Source organism: Ornithorhynchus anatinus, chromosome X5, assembly GCF_004115215.2.
Source record: "Ornithorhynchus anatinus isolate Pmale09 chromosome X5, mOrnAna1.pri.v4, whole genome shotgun sequence".
Classification (NCBI taxonomy): Eukaryota; Metazoa; Chordata; class Mammalia; order Monotremata; family Ornithorhynchidae; genus Ornithorhynchus; species Ornithorhynchus anatinus.
The window spans coordinates 27,050,807-27,057,738 of NC_041753.1; the positions used below are offsets into that span (position 1 = coordinate 27,050,807).

The following is a 6,932-nucleotide window of genomic DNA, read 5'->3' on the forward strand; positions in this document are numbered from 1 at the left end:
GTACACACTAATGACTATTTCCCTCCAGGAAGTTCTGTTGGTCGTCTTTGCATGCAGCTACCTATGCAGCTTCCCTTTCACACTCCAGCAGGATGGCTTGTTTTCATTCTGCTGCCCGGAGAGCGGATGTCTGAGGCCAAGCAATTACATTACATTGCTAATTTTCTTGGATTCTTAAACCACACACAACTCCTGAGTGCTTGAAGAGATTATATTTCATAACTGGAAGCCTACATTTCAAAGTAGTAAGTTAGGTTTTTCTAATTTTCTTGGAGAGAATAGTCAATATTTGATGCTCAACTTGGTATTTACAGCATTTGTTTTGCATCTGGGAGACAAGTTTGTATTATCTAGGCCAGTCTGCAAACAGAGTAGCTGCTGGGTGGAAAGAGAGAAAAAAGTCTCCCTCCTCACCTCTCTGCAGTTCCCTCTTGGAATACTTGATTCCTGGAAAGAACCCAAGCCAACTTATGAGGACCTCAAAGATCATCTTTCTGTGTGCCGGTGAAATTATTTTGGTTGAAAAACCAGACTATCTGGGCACTGTTCCAAGCTCATACGTCTTCTACTTCCCTGTCCGTGACCATGAGAGTGGGGAGCATCCAGAATATGTTTTGGAGTAGCTAGGCCATCAGTCTTTGAATGCTGTGGGTCCCGGTTTGAGCATGTACTGAATGTACCCTGCCCTGATCATGAAAGTCCAGGCATTTAGAGTGATCAAGGGCAGCTGGAGTCAGTGCTAGGCAGGCTGTCCCAATTCTGCGATATTTGCATAGTTTTCTCAAGTGATCAAAGATGACTTGCACCAACCTGGGAGTAATGGTCACCCTGCCCCTCTGTTGGACATAGCTCCACCCTGCCTCTCCCCCATCTTATTCTCCAAGTGGACTCTGTGGACACTGGACCACAGTATGACCCTAAATTGTACAAAAGGCAAGTAGATCATATCCGATTCAATCTTCCCCTCCAGCTGACTTCCTCTTACCTTTCTGCTCCCTTTTCCCAGTACTATCTAACATCCACTTGACTTCTCATCCCAAGCAAACCACCTGTCATTTGTTCTCAGCTCTCTTTACTTCAGCCCATTGTTCACAGGCAACATAGAGAAGCGGTGTGGCCTAGTGGATAGAGCATGGGCCTGGGAGTCAGAAGGACCTGGGTTCTAATTCTAGTTCTGCCGCTTGTCTGCTGTGTGACCTTGGGCAAGTCACTTCACTTCTCTGGGCCTCAGTTACCTCACCTGTAAAATGGCAATTAAAACTGGGAGCCCCATGTGCCACATGGACTGTGTCCAACCTGATTTGCTTGCATCCACCCCAGCACTTAGTACAGTGCCTGGACCCTAGTAAGTGCTTAACAAATACTACAATTATTATGATTATTATTGCATTCAACGCTCCTCCTTTGACCACAACTTTGCCAAATTACCTTCCACCCCACCTTCAAAGCTTCCTAAAAGTCTCACCACCCCCTTGTTCATCTTTCTATTCATGTGCACCTCTATTGATGGATTTTCTGTTTATGTATTCACACGTATATATTCTCTCATCATTTTACTTTTTTATATTGTGTATTTGGTGATTTGTACCTGCTTCATTTTTAGCTCCAAGAGGTCAGAATGCATCTTGTACTTCTTTTATAAGTTCCCCTATCACAAGGTGTAATGCTCTGCCACAGTAGACAGTGCTGAAAACAAAGATGATGACGATAATGAGAGGCTCATCCCTATGAAAAGTCCACTCTCCCTCTTACCATCCTTAACTTTGCTTGCACATGAAGATACTTAGGCTAACTGTGCACAGGTCCCCTGGGTGTGTCACCATTCTCCTGAAAAGTCAACTAGCCCTTATGTTTACTTCCCTGTTGCATCCTTTTCAACTCTGAGTGAAATGAAATAATTCAAGGTTCTCTAGTTTTAAAATTATGTCAGGTATCTAATTTTACATCACTCTCCACCTTAACCATTCATTCCCCACGAAAAGATATGCTCTGAAAGCCCCTGAATCATGCTATATAATATTCAGTGCCAAAAGGGGTGAATCTGCCCAAAGGTTTCTCAAAAAAAGGTAAAATAGGTAAGAACACCCCAGCTGAATAAACCTTGGTTTTTTATTGGATCTGTGCAAGATTAAGGTTTTTGATAGGTTGCCAGAGCAGAATATTGGCATCTATAAAATATTCATAAAGCATCTTGGTTTCTGTAAGTTATCATCAAGCGGTCCCCAGCTAAATGGAATGCCTCCATATAATACACGATTGAAGACAAGAACCAAAAAAACCCGAAAATCTTCTTATGCCCATTTATTCGAACCATATGTAGAAGGAGACATCTGCAGCAGATAGACTAACCTGACAGACAGCTATCTGGAGACAGGTTGTTTTCCTTGTGCAAAGGATTTGCAAAGATTGGGATACCTAGAAGTGGGCTCCTATTCAGAGATAGGCCAGTATGGGTCAAACCATTTGTACAGCAAAAATCTACCTTTTCATGTCAACAATGCAGAAAAGCTGGTTGTTCACACTTCAATTATTTTAAACCACATTTACATCCATGAATAGAGTAGCAAGTGCCCAACCCTATTTTGGAAAAAAAAAAACAACAGGAGAAATACTTGTTTGTATTTTGTTTATTTGCCTTGGATGTCACAGACCTTACTGTAACCAACATATTGTTGCTTGTATTTACAATGATATGGTGGGAGGCTGGGATAAACCTCTATTCCAGTTGCAGAAGTCAGAACCTTTGAGTCAGTACTCCATTTTATCATTATTAGAACAACCTAAGCCTTCCTGGAGTGATTGTTAACCTCAGTAGTTCCATGGAAATAGAAATTCTCATGAGCTTGAAGACAAATGGCCATTGAATGAGTAATGGTTGCTCAAGACTCATGTTATCTATTTCTGCAATTAGCAGAATAGTTCTGTTTCAGGATTCATTTAAGGCACCAATTTTACTGCCACAGCAAGTAACAATGTTCTGTATTATAGCTTCTCTCAGAAGAGCTGAAATACTATGGTTAAGAGTCTGTCAGCTTTTCCACATAAAGCTCTGTTAGCAACTCCTTATAACTTCTGTATGCAAATTCCATGCATTTTATTTGGAATCTTTTTTTCTAGGAAGGAATATCTTCATAATAAATAGCTAGCTAAAGGTTTAATGAGTTACATGTTCCCCATTATCTGTACCTCTTCTTCCTTCAAGTGATCACAATGTTCTATTTACTAGAACACCTTTCATCCAAGGATATTAAAATGTTTTCACAAGCATGAATCAATTCTTTTCCCCAAAGAAGGGAGAACAAGTTGAAAGATGGGCAAACTGAAAAATGGAGAGGTTAACTTGTTTAACACTGGGTTTATGGTGTACTCAGAAAGATAATTATTTGTGATACAGTGATTCATTATTCAGTCAGTCAGTCAATCTTATTTATTGAGTGCTTACTATGTGCAAAGCACTGTACTAAGAGCTGGGGAGAGTACAGTATAACAATACGACAGACCCATTCCTGATTACCTGAGGACCAAAGTATTCAAATGAAAAAATTGACATAACTCTGGTGTTTATCATCAGGCAAAATGTTGTTACTTTTAAGTATCGTTAGAGGAATATGATGCTGACAATTTTTGTTGTAATTCATGATGGAAGGATGGAAAGGTTTAAGGTGAGGTTGTACAGATAGTGTTTTTTTGTTTTGGGGGAAATTACCATCAGTGGTGTTTATTGAGTGACTGCTATGAGCAGCCTCTCTCAGGACAGCACCTGGAGAGTTTCCAGTACTCTACCAGTCTCAGCTATAGGAGGGAGAGTCAAACAGAGGCCTACCCATTCCATTCCTCGCTTGGGCAGTGGCTAGTGAGTGGAAGCTGATCTGCTACAAGTCAAAACTCACCTGTGCTGGGCAGTAACAGCATGGGAGAGAGTTAAGGGTGGAGACTCAGGTTTACTGCATGGAAGGAGGCAATGGTAAACCACTTCTGTATTTTGACCAAGAAAACTCTATGGATCCACTACCAGAACGATTGCAGATGAAGAGCGGTGGTTTTCTGGGAGAGAAGTGTCTGTGGTGTCGTTATGGGCCGGAAATGACTAGACGGGATAAGACAAGACAAAACTATGAGCAGAACACTGCATTAAACACTTGGGAGAGTATTATCAAAGTAAAAGACATAGTCCCTGATTTAATCCTTGAGGGATTTTTACGATCTAATGGAGGAGGTAGAACAGCACAAATTAAAATATTGATTTAGGTGTGAGTATATATGTATATATACATATATATACACATATATGGGTACACACACAGACACACGCATATATATATATACAGTTCTGAGGATGGGAGTAAACATATAATTGCTGAAGGTGGTCAAAATATGCATAAGTGCTGAGGAACAGTGCAAATACAGACTGCTAATAGTAGCTGTTGGATGACATAGCTTGGAGAGGTGGTGGTAATTAAGGCACACTTCCTTGAGGAGATTGATTATTAATAGGATTACCTTGTATCTTCCCCATTGCTTCGTACAATGCCCAGCATATAGCGCACAACAAATACCATTAAAAAATAGGGTTTTGGAGATGGGGAAAGCTGTGATCTGGCTGTCTTGATGAGTGGGCATGGCAGGTTCCACGTAGGCAAAGAAGGTAAGAATTAAATGGCTGGGGGCAGGAGAGTTGTGACGTGAGTACGGATAAGAGAAGCAGCATGGCTTAGTGGAAAGAGCATGGACTTGGGAGTCCAAGGTCATCTGTTCTAATCCCAGCTCCGCCACTTATCATCTGTGTGAGTTTGGGCAAGTCACTTAAATTCTCTGTGCCTCAGTTACCTCCTCTGTAAAATGGGGATTAAGACTGTAAGCCCCACATGGGACTACCTGATTATCTTGTATCTACCCCAGCGTTTAGAACAGTGCTTGGCACATAGGAAGCTCTTAACAAATACCATCCTTATTATAAAAGGATAGTTTCAGAGAAGTGAATGGTTTGAGCTAGGATGAGGAGGGTGAAGACAGCTGTTAATGTAACGTTGAGAAAATTGGTGTGGTACCTTGAGGAGAGAAGAAATGTGGGCTGATCAATATTAAAAGATGGTAGATCGAAGGGGAGTGAAGTGTTGGTACAATCTCTCATCCTATCCCCACTGGATTACTGCATCAGCATCCTCTCTGATCTCCCAACCTCCTGTCTCTCCCCACTTCAGTCTGTATTTCACTCTGCTGCCCGGATTACCTTTCTATAGAAACACTCCCTTCCTCAAAAATCTCCATTGGTTGCCTATCAACCTTTGCATGAGGCAAAAAACATCACTATTGGCTTTAAAGCTCTCCATCACCTTGCCCCCTCCCTTCTCTCTTTCTACAGTCCAGCCTGCACACTCCGCTCCTCTGCTGCTAACCTCCTCACTGGGCCTCGTTCTTGCCTGTCGACCCCTGGCCTCCGTCCTACCTCTGGCACACAATGCCCTCCCTCCTCACATCTGCCAAACTAGCTCTCTTCTCCCCTTCAAAGCCCTACTGAGAGCTCACCTCCTCCAGTAGGCCTTCCCAGACTGAGCCCCCCTTTTCCTCTGCTCCTCCTCCCCTCCCCATCACCCCTACTCCCTCCCTCTGCTCTACCCCCTTCCGCACCCCACAGCACTTGTGTATATTTGTATCTATTTATCATTCTATTTATTTTATTAATGATGTGTATGTATCTACAATTCTATTTATCTATTTTGATGCTATTGATGCCTATCTACTTGTTTTATTTTGTTGTCTGTCTCCCCCTTCTAGACTGTGAGCCCATTGTTGGGTAGGGATTGTTTCTATCTGTTGCCTATTTGTACTTTCTAAGCGTTTAGTACAGTGCTCTGCACACAATAAGTGCTCAATAAATACGATTGAATGAATGAATGAAGTTGGAGGCTAGAAGACCAGCAGAGAGGCTGATATAGTGGTCTAGAAATGTGATGAGAATCTGAGCCAGGGTGGCACTCATTTGGGTGGGGAAGGAAGGATAAATACAGGTAATATTGCAGAGGAAGCAACAAGAATTAGCTATAGACTGATTGAGAGAGTTGAAGGGCAGTGAGGGGTCAAGGATGACAACAAAGTTTTGGCCTTCTTGAACAGAAATGAGGGTAGTGTTGTCAATAGAGATGGAAGGAGTGGGCTTAGCAGGGAGGATAAAAGTTCAGTTTTCAACATGAGTTTAAGGTGTCAGTGAGACATTGATGAAGAAAGAAATTCTAGAGGCAAGAAGAAAACATGTTTGCAGAGCAGGAGTGTCTCTCGCTTGGGTAGAGTTTCCTGAATGACAGCTAGCTGCCTAACAGCAATTTTTAACATGCCATACATACCTGCAGGATATCAACACACCTTCCTCATGTTCATCCTGCAATCCAGAGAAAATGTTCCCAATCAGGGCTAGGCTGGTCCACCAGAATACCAGAGAAGTTTGCCTTCTACATAGGATAATTTAGTTGCATAAACCAAGCAGTTCTTGGTTTCTTGGTTGGGAATGTTGATTATTCATTCATTCATTCAATAGTATTTATTGAGCGCTTACTATGTGCAGAGCACTGTACTAAGTGCTTGGAATGAACAAGTCGACAACAGGTAGAGACAGTCTCTGCCGTTTGACGGGCTTACAGTCTAATCGGGGGAGACAGACAGACAAGAACAATGGCAATAAATAGAGTCAAGGGGAAGAACATCTCGTAAAAACAATGGCAACTAAATAGAATCAAGGCTATGTACATTTCATTAACAAAATAAATAGGGTAATGAAAATATATACAGTTGAGGAGACGAGTACAGTGCTGAGGGGATTAATTGGACCTCAATTACCTCTACGTGTAGGGTATCTTGCATTCTGTCACAATACCTTTGGCTAGTTGAATGACTGTAGCAGTCATTGCACCTCTGAGCCAAATACAATGATGTAGACT

At 41.9% G+C, this 6,932-nt stretch overlaps 1 non-coding gene across 1 annotated transcript; it reads left to right on the forward strand.

The window, feature by feature from the left end:
• Nucleotides 1-3,742: 3,742 nt before the first annotated feature.
• LOC114808418 lies at nt 3,743-3,880 on the forward strand. Its single transcript, XR_003756266.1, has one exon. It is a non-coding gene; the product is annotated as a small nucleolar RNA SNORA7 (small nucleolar RNA).
• Nucleotides 3,881-6,932: the final 3,052 nt, after the last annotated feature.